Source organism: Equus asinus, chromosome 25 (genome assembly GCF_041296235.1).
Source record: "Equus asinus isolate D_3611 breed Donkey chromosome 25, EquAss-T2T_v2, whole genome shotgun sequence".
NCBI classification, from domain to species: Eukaryota; Metazoa; Chordata; class Mammalia; order Perissodactyla; family Equidae; genus Equus; species Equus asinus.
In genome coordinates this window covers 46,181,370-46,194,711 of record NC_091814.1, presented here as the reverse complement: position 1 = coordinate 46,194,711, position 13,342 = coordinate 46,181,370, and positions in this window count along the sequence as shown.

The following is a 13,342-nucleotide window of genomic DNA, read 5'->3' as shown; positions in this document are numbered from 1 at the left end:
GCCAGTGAGTTTCAGACGCTAACCTAAGATCAGACACATGGACTTAAGGCACATCCCTCATTTCTTTAAAGATTTATAAACTTCCAAATACAATGAATTCCATCTTGGATATGGGATAAATTCTAAAGTTCTCAATATTTACCTCCTAAAGACAAAATTTTTCCAAAAGAGACTGAATTTACAATTTTAAAGATTTTATTTTTTTTTCCTTTTTCTCCCCAAAGCACCCCGGTACATGGTTGTATATTCTTCGTTGTGGGTCCTTCTACTTGTGGTATGTGGGACGCTGCCTCAGCGTGGTTTGACGAGCAGTGCCATGTCCACGCCCAGGATTCGAACCAACGAAACACTGGGCCGCCTGCAGCGGAGCGCGCGAACTTAACCACTTGGCCACGGGGCCAGCCCCTGAATTTACAATTTTAAACCTGAAGAAACAAAGATGCCTTGGCTGGAAAGTTTAAATTACTTCCCCTCACTACGTAGTAGGATGGAGGTTCAAAATCAAGATGAGTTTAACTACAGACAAGAAAGTCCAGTAATTGCAGGCTAGGTAATTCGGACAAACCCTCCCACTGGAGACAACTAAAAATATATAGCATATACACATAAATATACAAAAGCATCGTCCAAAAATATCATAAAACTAGCAATATAAAAGGTGACATTTTGTCATCTCTCTATGAAATGTCTAGATGTGCATTTCTTTTTATTATCTAGCATGGGTTTCATTGGACTTCTGTGTATTGATGTCATTCGTCAGTTCTAGAAAATCTCAGCCATTATCTTTTCAAATATTTGCATAAAAAAATCAAATAGCAAATCTTTTAAAGCTGTTAGAGATAAGAGACAAATTACCTAAAGGAGCAGCAGTTAGATTTATAGCTGACTTCTCAGTAGCAACTATAAGGACTAGAAAACAGTGGAATGACATCTTCAAGGAGATGAAAAATATGACAGCCAACCTAGAAGGCTCTAAAGAGTGAAAGAATCCTTTGTATATAAGAAAAAAATATAGAGGTCTTCAGATAAGCAGAAACTGAGTTAATCACACAAAAGGAAATTCTAACGGATATTCTTTAGACTGAAGGAAAATGACCCTGGGTAAAGGTCAGAGATATAGAAAGAAATGAAGAGCAATGAAAGGGGAAAATGTAAGTGAACATCGTGTAAAACGATAAAAGAACTGTCTTATGGAGTTTAAAATTTAGTTAGCTAACTAGAGAAATAAAATATGCCACAGCAATAAACATGGGAATTGGAATGAGGGTAAATGTAGTTAATGTATTCTCAAACCTTTGCACTGTCCTGGAAGAGGTTAAAATGACCAATTATCAGACTTTGGTGAGATCAGGATGTTGTAATCTCTAGCATAACAATTAAAAAACCCAGAAACAATACATAATTTACAAATTGGGAGGATAGAATGATAAAAAATAGTAAACACATTCAAAAAAAGTCTACCCTTCTCCTGAAGTTTCCATTATCCTTATATGGCACCTTGATCATTAACATACCAACATCGCTTGATCACCTTACATAATAAGGAGGGTGTGTTACATTAGGGTGAAAAAAAGGTCTTCAAATAACACTGAGTAAGGAGAACACTAATTCTACACAGGATTTAGGGGTTAGTGGGGTGTGAGAGGCACCATTTGAGAAGGCTTCTAGGGAAGAAATGTCCATGAGGAACATTCACTGTTGATAATAGGCAAGGCTGTTTTCTATGGCCTGGACCTTTCAGAGAGCACAGCTGCAAGGTTTGTGAGCAAGGATAGCATTGGGAATTGGATCAGCGGGAGGAAGCTATGAGCAGCGCAGGAAGACACGGATTCCCAGAGGAGCCTCCCAGTCAGAGAACAGCAGGACAGGGATAGAAGGCATACTGAATTAGCTACCGAAAGATTTTCTACTTAACTAGTCCTGTAAATCCCCTGGCCAATCCAAGGTTTGTCAGAAGCCTCAGGCAAGGATTGGGCGGTTGGATTTCCACGAGAGCCCTGGTTTTGGAAAAATGGCCTTCAAATGAGTGTTATTGGTTCCCATGACTTGCAGTGTAGAAATGGCAGCAACCATCTGGCCTTCAGGTGACTTCAATTACATCTGCCTTGAAGGTTTGCAAAATTGTAACTATTTTCGAAAAATAAGGTGCCTGTTAACAAATTGAATTTACTCTTCTTCATAAGCTAGGTATTTTTTGGCCATGTAGCCATTCAAAAGTTTGAGGTCATATTTCGAAAAAGAACAGAGGAGTTCAATAAACAACCAGCTGAATGCTGTGGCTCTGGAGAGCTATGTATACCGATGCAGAGTCTCAGGTCTATCAGGCATGCAGAAGAGTAAGTTTCTTCTCATCTCTTCCTCCCTTTTGAAATTCCAGTTGTGTTCTGCATTCAGTAATGATGGACTTACCTTGATCTCCCACAAGTCATCTCATAACTCAGTGTTTTAATAAATTCATCAACATAGCTCATTTTAGAAATTATATATTCTATTCAATATATTTTCTACATTCTATTGGTGGTAAAAAGTAGACCATGAACTTCGTTCCTTTTAAGTTGGACTCTCTACTGGAAAGGCAAGACTCTAAGGGAGGAAGGGAAACAAAGGGCTTACTCCTGTGGTCATCAAACGCATTGGCTATGGCTGGAGCGTTGCCTTGAGAGTGATGGCTGTCCCTTCAATGATCAGTCAACATCACCAGCTCTGCAGTGGAAACTTCTGAAGAATTTTAATGGTTTTAAATCCTTATTCTAACATAAAAAATCTAATTTGAATTCTAGAATCATGAACTGTTTGAAAAACATCTGATAAAATATTAAAGGTCCAGTTTCTCCTGTTGGACCACATGTTCTAAGTGGAAATGGAGCCGAGAGCTGGGGCCTGGAAAGAGCATTGATCGCACCACTCCTTGAAGAGCTATTTTTTTCTCAGTGTGTTTTTTACTTTCTGTTTTCTGTGAATCTTAAAATAGAGGCTGCCCAAAGGCTAAAACATGGGGTATTGAAGGATGCATCTCATACTGGGGAAAAAGTTATGTGTGAATAGAAGAAACTTATACTTCTTTGTGTGTGTGTGTGTTTGTGTGTATGCATATATAATTTTTAATTTTTGGAAAGACTCAGTAAATTAATCTAATTCCATTGTTTGGAGCAATGGAGGAGCAGCTAGCTAACAGGCACGTAGCTGCTAATCTGTAAACTGGAGCCTCAGGAGGAGGAGAGGCTCCGATTTGAAAGCAGGTATTTTAGACCCTCGGGTAGCTTGTTTCCGTCTCTGAGCTGCTTCTCTGGTTCTGTGTTGATCTAGCGTGAGTTTGAATTATTTCCTCTGACGTTTTTAATATTAAAAAAATTATTTTTTCCTGCAATTATCATGCATATGGGGTAGAAAATTATAAAAGTACACAAAACTATAAAATGCATTGTAAGGGGGAATTATACCCAGTTATAGCTTTGTCAACATTTTGGAGTGTTCTTACATGTAAAAAAAAACTTACACACACACAAACACACACCTACACAGGGTCTGCAGATGATTCTCAATCTTGGCTGCACATTAAAAATCATGATCAGTGTGCTTCATGTAAGAAAGAAGAATTGAAACTCCAGTCATTTAAATAATGGCTAAAGAATAATCCTTAGCCCTACCTCAAAACCTTGATTAATAATATACATTTATTTTTAAGTTAAATTAAGTTTTAAAGGTTGTGTGTATGTGAATATATATGTATAAAATTGTTTATCAAATATGTATATAGCTTCTCATTCCGATTTTTTTAATTTAATCTTAAAAAATTTTTTTTTCTTCTCCCTAAAGTCCCCCAGTACATTGTATATACAATATACATTGTATATTTTAGTTGTGGGTCCCTTTAGTTGTGGTGTGAGGGGTGCCACCTCAGCAAGGCTAGACAAGCGGTGCTAGGTCCACGCCCAGGATCTGAACAGGAGAAACCCTGGGCCACCGAAGCAGAGCACATGAACTTAAGCACTCGGCCATGGGACTCTGACTTTTCACTTAAAAAATATTTTCATGTCATCAAAATTCTTAGTAATCATCCATAATGGCCACAAAAATTCCATCTTGTGAAAACATCAAAATTTGTTTATTATTTCATGTTTATTCTCCTATCACTGAATATTAAGGTTATTCCCAATAAATACACAATGAGCTAAGTCTTTATATACATATCTGATTATTTCCTTAGGATGGACCCCCTGGGTGTGGACTCACTAGATCCTAAAAGGCAAAGGGCAACACTCGGACGAAGAAAGCGAACTTTCCTAGAAGCCACAGCAGATTTCCACTTACATCTCATTGGCCACAACAGGGTCAAATGGCCATTCTTGACTAGAAGGTAGGAAGGGAGAAAAAGTCGGATGAGCCAACAAATGGAGTCCATCCCTATGGCTGTACAATTTTCCTACATCCCTTTATCCTTTTCTTTTTGATGGTGGCGCTAGCGTTTATTAAGCCGTGCCTTACTGCCGGGGCTGGGGCTTGCCCGTGATGTATCAAGCCCAGAAGTTCTGCTAATTCTTGAGCAATGACACCAGGAAATTGATAGCTAAGTGGATGTTGTACACCAGCTCATCATCCGTTATCTTCATGCGGCTGGTGGCCGTTGCCAGACACAGCACCTTCTTCTTTCGGAACTTGATTGTGGACTTCACTTTATCAACTTCGGCCTCCACGTTCTCATTGTGGGTCAGCAAGGAGGGGAACTTGTCAGCCTTATTCAGGTCTGGGCCCCGGATTCATGGGATCTGCTTGATTAGAGTCTTGTCACACTACTGCTGGTCCTCTAGGATGCACATGGGGAACTTGGGGTGTGGGAGTGGACTTAAGCCCGATGGTGACTGAGAAGCCTTTTCTTTCTGAGGATCATAGTTCTTCAAGCTCATCTGCAGCTCCACTGTCTCCAAAAACTTCCAGAGTTGTGCTGGTTCCCATGCAAGACTTCCCTCATCACGTGGCAGCACCCTTTATCCTTTCTCATGGAACACATTCATCTCTTCCCCAAGTTCAACATCCCCGACGTCTCATGCATTCACTGCTTCCAGCTTGAAGACCTTGATGTCTGGGTGATAAACAATTCTTTCTATCGGGTCCAGATATGGTTTCCAGGGGTTCAGCAACTTATAAGCTAAAGCAATGTTTATAAATCTTTCACGTTCACCTGAATCAACTGAAAGCTAGTTAAAAGAGATTGCTGGGTCCCTCCCCAGTGTTATTGACTCAGTAGGTCTGCAGCCTAAGAGTTTGTGTTTCTAACAAGTTCCAGGTAATGCTGCTGGTCCAGGGATCACACAAATTACATAGCTATTGTATACCATCACAACCAATAAATTGACAATATAATCTATTGACCCTACTAAGACTTCACCAGTTTTACACATGCTCATCTTTGTGTGTATAGTTAGTTCTATGCAATTTTATTACATGTGTATAATTGTGTGACCACCTCCGGTTGAGATACGGAATAGTTCCATCCAAGAATCCCTCACGTTATCTTCTTATAGCCACCAACACTTCCCTCCTTTACCTCATCACCCAACATCTGGCAACTACTAATCTGTTCTCCATCTCCATAATTTTGTCATTTTCAAAATGCTTCATAAATGGAATCATAATCTTTTGAAACTGGCTTCTTTCACTCAGCAAAATTCTCTTGAGATCCATCCAAATTGTTGTGTGTATATCAATAGTTCGTTTCTTTTTATTGCTCAATAATATTCCATGGCACGGATGTACCACAGTTCACTTAACAGTTTGCCCTTTGAAGGACATCTGGGTGGCTTCCAGATTTTGGCTATTACAAACAAAACTGCTATAAATATCCATGTACAGTTTTTTGTGTGTGTGAATATAATTTTACATTCTTTAGGATACATGCTTAAGAGTGAAATTGCTGGGTTGTAAGATAATCACATATTTAGTTTTATAAGAAACTGATAAACTGTTTCCCAGAGTGGCTTTAGCATTTTACATTCTCACCAACTATATATGAGTGACCCAGTTTCTTCATATCCTCACCATCATTTGGTTTTGTCACTATTTAATATTTTAGTTTTTCTGATAGGATATAGGATATGTAAGATATTTCATTGTTCCATTAATTTTCATTTCCTTCATGGCTTAAAGATCTTCATCATCTTTTTGTGTGTTTATATATGTATTTGTATATTTATATATTTTCTTTGGAGAAATGTCTATTTAAATCCTTTACCATTTAAAAAATTGGATTGTCTTTTTGTTGTTGAGTTGTAAGTGTTCTTTATATATTCTGGTTACTATGCCTTATCAGATATCTGATTTACAAACATTTTCTCCCATTCTGTGGGTTGTTTTTTCACATTCTTGTTAGCATCCCTTAATGTACATAAGTTTTTGATTTTGATAAAGTCCAAATTATCTATTTTTCCTTTTGTTACTTAAGAAACCATTGCCCCATTTAAGGTCGTAAAGACTTATCCCTATGGTTTCTTCTAAGAGTTTTATAGCTTTAGCTTTTATATTTAAGTATTTAGTCCATCATATGGTATCTTTGTTATATAGAAGGTTGTGTTTGTATGTTTTAAAATTTTTTGATTATTGTAAAATACAGATAACATAAAATTTCCCATCTTAACATTTTTAAGTGTACTGCTCAGTGTTGTTAGGTGTATTTGCATTGTTGAATGACCTATTTCCAGATCTCTTTTTATCTTGCAAAACTGAAACTCTTTATACTCATTAAACGACAACTACCCATTTCCCCCTTCTCCCAGCCCCTGGCAGCCACCATTTTACTTTCTGTTTCTATTAATTTGACTACTCAAGATACTTCATACAAATGGAATTATGAAGAATTTGTCTTTTTGAAACTGACTTATGTCACTTCATATAATGTCTTCCAAGTTCATCCACGTTGTAGCATATATCAGAATTTCCTTTCTTTTAAAAGCTGAATAATATTCCATTGTATGTGTATACCACATTTTCTTTGTCCATCCATCTGTCAATGGACACTTGGGTTGCTTCCGCTCCTTGGCTATTGTGAATAACGCTGCTATAAATGTGTGTACAAATAAAGGTGTGTACAAGACACTGTTTTCAATGCTTTTGGGCATATATTCAGAAGTGGAATTGCTGGATCATGTTGTAATCTTACTTCCAATTTTTTGAGGAAACGTCGTACTGTTTTCCATAGCAGTAGTACCATTTTATGTTCCCACTAACGAAGCACAAGTGTTCTAGTTTCTCCACATCCTTGCCAACACTTGCTAAATACCATCCTAATGGGTGGTGTCTTACTGTGGTTTTGATTTTCATTTCCCCAGTAATTAGTGATGTTGAACATCTTTTCATGTGGTTGTTAGTTATTTGTATATCTTCTTTTGAGAAATGTTTTTCCAAGTCGTTTGCACATTTTTTTGTGTGTGTGAGAAGATTGGCCCTGAGCTAACACCTGTTGCCAATTATCCTCTTTTTGCTTGAGGAAGATTGTTGTTGTTGAGCTAATATCTGTCCCAATCTTCCTCTTTTTCATGTGGGATGCTGCCACAGCGTGGCTTGATGAGTGGTGCTAGGTCCACACCTGGGATCTGAACCTGCAAACCCTAGCCTGCTGAAGCAGAGTGCCCGAACTTAAGCATTGATCCACTGGACTGGCCCCCTTTGCTCATTTTAAATCAGGTTTTTGTTTTTATGTTGTTGAGTTGTAGGAGTTTTTCATATATTCTGGACCTTAACCCTTTATCAGATATATGATTTGCAAATATTTTTTCTCTTTTCATAGGTTGCCTTTTTGCTCTATTTATTGTGTCCTTTGGTGTACAGATGTTTTTAATTTTGATGTAGTTCAATTTATTTTTACTTTTGTTGCCTGTACTTTTGCTGTCATATCCAAGAAATAATTGCCAAATATAATATCATAAAACTTTTTCCCTATGATTTCCTCTAAGAGTTTTATAGTTTTAACTCTTATATTTAGGTTCTTTGATCCATTGTATGGTATCTTTGACATGTTGAACACTGTGATTGTGTTACCTCCAAAAATTTCAAACAAGGAAACTGATAAACAACTTTAAGGCTTTTATTGGGTTGGAATTAAACTCATACAGTCATTTGGGAAGAATTGACAACTTTGTGGCATTCAAACTTCCCATATAGGCAATTATTATGTAAGGTCATTTTAATGCAGCTGATTAAATATATGAAAATTTGTTTACATAGGGTTTTCATATTTCATGCATTATTCCTAGTGTATTATATTTAATTACTACTCCAAATACTATGTCTCTATTATATTTTCACCATTTATTGATGGCTTTGAGGAAAACTATATTTTAAAAAAATATTTGTATTGTATATTTCACTTTCATGGATCCCTTTATTAGTTCTAATAGTTCTAATATATTTTCCTATTATTCCCATAGAATTGTCTACATGGGGCAAAATACATACACTCATCTCTATTTCTAGGTGATATATTTGTTTATCAATATAACCTTAGAGCATCAACTTAAAATTATTGGAGAGATCAAGGTGGTTATCTCTAAAATAAATGTAAACATAAATGGTTTTCCTTTGTATCTAGAAATCTATTAGAAAAAAATCCCCTTCAAGTTACAGGAAAAATGTGTAATACTGGAAATAAAATATTCTTCTTCCATTAATTTTATCTCATTTATCTTTCTTGCATTACAAAGTATAGTTACTAAGAGCGCAGACTTTACACAAACCTGGCACTTACTAACCATGTTACTTTGGGCAATTAGCAACCACCGTAGGCCTCAGTTTCTGCATCTGAAGAGTGTTATCAGAGTCCTTACCTTATGAGGTTGTTGTAATGATTAAATGAAATAACCCATGTGAAATGCATCGTGTAGTGTATGATACATAATAAACATTAAATATACTGTCATTATTGTTACTTTATGGACAAGATACCTAGAACAATATTATATAGTAAGGTTAGAGCAGGCATTAATTCTCTGGGACACTGAAGAAGATGTTGTTAGTGTTTCAGAATTAAGCGTGATGCTTACCAGAGGTGGATTTACCTTGAATGAATCTTCAGATTCAGAGATTCCCACTAATACATGCCCCTTCCGAGGCTGTGGACAACACGTTCATATGGTCACATATTTTGTAAAATTTGTGAAAGTAAGATATTTAAGATATTGCTGGGATATATACTGGGATTGTGTTGGACCTATAGACCAAATTGGGAGAATTGATATGTTAACAATATTGACTCTGCCAGTTCACGATTGTGGTCAATATTTCCATTTATTTAGGTCTTTGATTTTTTTACTGATGATTCGTAGTTTTCAATATACAGAACCTATTTATATTTTGTTAGATTTATTCCTAAGTATTTAATTTTTTGTGATATGGTCACTGGTATTTTTATTAATTTGAAATTCCAGCTGTTCATTGTTGATATATCAGAATCTGATTGACTTTTGTATATTCACCTTGCATTTTGAAATCTTGCTAAATTTGCTTTTTAGTTCTAAGAGATGTTTTGTAGATCCTTTGGGATTTTCTACACAATCATGGCATGTGCGAATAGAGACAGTTTTATTTCTTTTTTTTTCAATCTTTTTGCCTTTTTATTATTTTCCTTGTCTTATTGCACTGGCCAGGATTCCCAGTATGATGCTCTATGGGAGTGGTGAAGGATGACGCCTCGCTTTTTTCCTGATCTTCAGAGAAAACATTCAATCTCTCACCACTCAACGTGATATTGAATCAGTGAGGTGAGAAAGTGGTAGATGTTTTGTAGATGCCTTTTGTTAGGTTAAGGAGGTTCTCCTGTATTCTTAGCTTGCTGAGAGCTTTTATCATGAATGATTGTTGAATTTTGTTCCATGCTTTTTCTGTATCTAATGAGATGATCACATGACTTTTCTTTTGTCTTTTATTATAATGATTACACTGATTGCTATTTAAATATTAGAAAAGCTTTGAATTCCTAGGATGAACCTTATTTGGTCAGGAAGTGTTATCCTTATCATTATTGTTGGATCAAATTTGCTGATTCAAGTTTATGTAGTAATTGTTTTTCTCTTTACCATCTCAGATTTTTGCATTGCATCATCATTTTGTATTGTATTTCGGATTTCCTTGCATCACTCTTATTTCACTCATCTTCCTTTTACCTCTTCCTTTATTTCCATTTATTTTTTCTTCATGGCTTCATCTCCTACTTTATATTTTTCTTTGTCATTGACTTTTGCCAATTTTAATAATACATGCCTTGGAGAAGGTCTTTTTGCATTGATGTAATTAGGAGTTCTATTGGCTTCATGTACTTGTAAGTCTAGTTTCTTCCCCAGGTTTGGAAAGACCTCAACTATTATTTCTTTGAACAAGCTCTCTGCTGCTTCCTCCCTCTCTTCTCCCTCTGGGATATCTATAATGTTTATGTTGCTTTTCCTATTTGAGTTGGATATTTTTCAAAAATTTCTTCATTTTTAAAAAATCTTGGGGCCAGCCTGATGGCACAGCGGTTAAGTGTGCATATTCCACTTTGGCAGCCCAAGGTTCGCCAGTACAGATCCTGGGTGCAGACATGGCACCACTTGGCACGCCCTGCTGTGGTAAGCATCCCACATATAAAGTAGGGGAAGACGGACATGGATGTTAGCTCAGGGCCAGCCTCTCTCAGTGAAAGGAGGAGGATTGGCAGCAGTTAGCTCAGGGCTAATCTTCCTAAAAAAAAAAAAATCTTGGTTCTCTCTCTTCCACCTGAAGCGTTTCTATATTTTTATCCTCTAAATCACTAATTCTGTCCTCCAGAACGTCAGCTCTATTTTTTATGGTTTCTAGATTATTTTCTATCTCATTGTGTTCTTCATATCCAGAATTTCTGTTTTTTTTTTGTTGTTAGAATTTCAATCTCTTTGGTGACATAGTCCTCCTGCTCAAGAATTTTATTCCTAAGATCATTGAACTGTCTTTTTGAGTTTTCTTGTAACTCATTGAGTTTCTTTATGGCAACTGTTTTGAATTCTCTTTCGTTTAGATTGTAAATTTCTGTGAGCTCAGGATTGGTTTCTGGAGATATCATTTTCCTTCTGTTGTGAAGTGTTAATATAGTTCTTCATGGTGTTTAAAGAAGTGATCTTTTGCTGGTGCATTTGTGGTAATAACAGGTTGCAGATTCCACCTGCCACCCATGGGGGGGTGCAGGAGCTGTGTTTTCTGATCCCACCCCATCTGCTGGAAGTTGTACTGGTAGGGCTTCTCTGTATTTGTGTGCTGGCCACAGCCACTTGGCAGGACATTCATGCATGTGCAGGCAGGGCTTCTGTGCTCACAGGTGGGTCACTGTGTTGTGGGACCACTGTGCTCAGCAGGGGACTGGCCAAGCTGGTGCACTAGGAGAGAGGGGAGGGGTGCTTTCTTTCACACATGCAGGCCTTGTGCTCCAGGTCAGCTTGGCTGAGCTGTTGTGCTTAGTGGGGGCCCCCTTTCAGGGGCTGAGCCACACCACCCAATGGGGAGCTTTCCTATGGGTGAGGCCACTGTGGCAGGGTGGGCACTCCTGTGGGCTGGGCTACAACTCTGAAAGTGTTTGTGTGGACCAGGATGTCCCCACCTCCACTTGCAGTTGTGCTGGCCACTGTGTGAGGACCTACCACCTAGATCATTGCTGCTGGGGAGGAGGAGGGTGTGCTCATGTGGTTCCAGTGCCTCCCAGGGGTCCAGTCCACCCACCTTCAGATGTATAGCTGCATGGATCTCTCAGATGTCCTCTTGTGCTGTGCAGGGAATCCTCTGCTGGTTAATGAATGTCCATTTAGCTGTAACTTAAAAGAGAGAGACTAAGAGAACAACTCAGTCTGCCATGATGCTGATGTCACTCCCATCTCCTGTTTTATAAAGACCATATCTTCTAGCTTCTCTTGGAAGATACCAAATTAATTCCTTTTTTACTTTATTTGTTTATTTTTGGTGCAGAAGATTGGCCCTGAGCTAACATCTGTTGCCAATCTTCCTCTTTTTGCTTGAGGAAGATTGTTGCTGAGCAAACATCTGTCCCAATCTTCCTCTATTTTGCATGTGGGTTGCTGCCACAGCATGACTTGGTGAGTGATGTGTAGGTCCATACCTGGGATCTGAACCTGTGAACCTTGGGGTGCCAAAGTGGAGTGTGTGAACTTAACCACTACGCCACGGGCCAGCCTGAGATTCCTTTTTTTTTTTTTTTAAAGATTGGCACCTGAGCTAAAAACTGTTGCCAATATTCTTTTTTTTTTTTTCTGCTTTTTCTCCCTAAATCCCCCCAGTACATAATTGTATATTTTGGTTGTGGGTCCTTCTAGTTGTGGCCCAGATTCTTTTTTTAAAATTAAACTTTTTATTTTACTACGAGTAGGTTAGTATCCACAACGACTAGCATACATTTATCTCCTGTGTGCCTGCTGGACTATCATTAGATCTTTTCTTGGTTTAACTTTTTGGGTTCTCTGACTTGCTAGAACATAAGATACAATTTTTTTTATGGTGTAGTATAATATGAAAAATTGTATCCCCAATAATGTCTTTGTCTAGATATGCTTAGGTAACTAAGGATGATTGGATGCAATATGCCTCCAGATACCCTGTCTGATTTCTACCACACTGAGCACTAGCAGTTGTTGTCTTTGAATAGATACAGGAAGAAAGGAAATACTAACGTAATGAATCAAAGAACATGGCTATTTGTGATTCTGGCTTTTGTTGATAAAGTTGAGGGGCAGTTATGTGTTTTTCTGGTTATTACATTCCCTGTATCTCAGAAGTGGACACACATTGAGGGAGAGGAAAAGCCTTTTCCTCCCTTTTTTTGGAATTTTCTATGACGTTATATTTAGACTGTGGAAAATGTGATTTATAGTTCAAGAATGTTTCTTAATCCATTTTAAATAACAATGCAACTAGTGAAAGTTCCTCTCAGAGATGTCACATGGTGTTCTCATTTTTAGCTTACAATGTTGTAGCTAGTCTTTGTCATTTTGTGTGTTGTCATGGATTTGTAATGGTGAGTTGAGTGTGAGTTGAGTTGTATCAGGCAATGATGGTATGTTGCTACACGAAGGAACAGCCTGAGGTTTGTGGAATAACTCATAAAGTCATATGGCCTGTAAATGTGAAAGTTTGTATTTCAATTTAGTTTTGCTTACTGTAGTGTCCATGGTTCAGGGATCATAACAAAGTTTAAGAAAGAGTTCAATCCAAGTGAGGGAATGAAAGTTGTGTACAGGAAACCCAGATCTTATGAATTTGGAGGTGAGAAATGTTATATAATAAAGTCCAAAGTGTGGCTATGCCATCTTGTAACTGATGTGAAATATTAGTAAATATT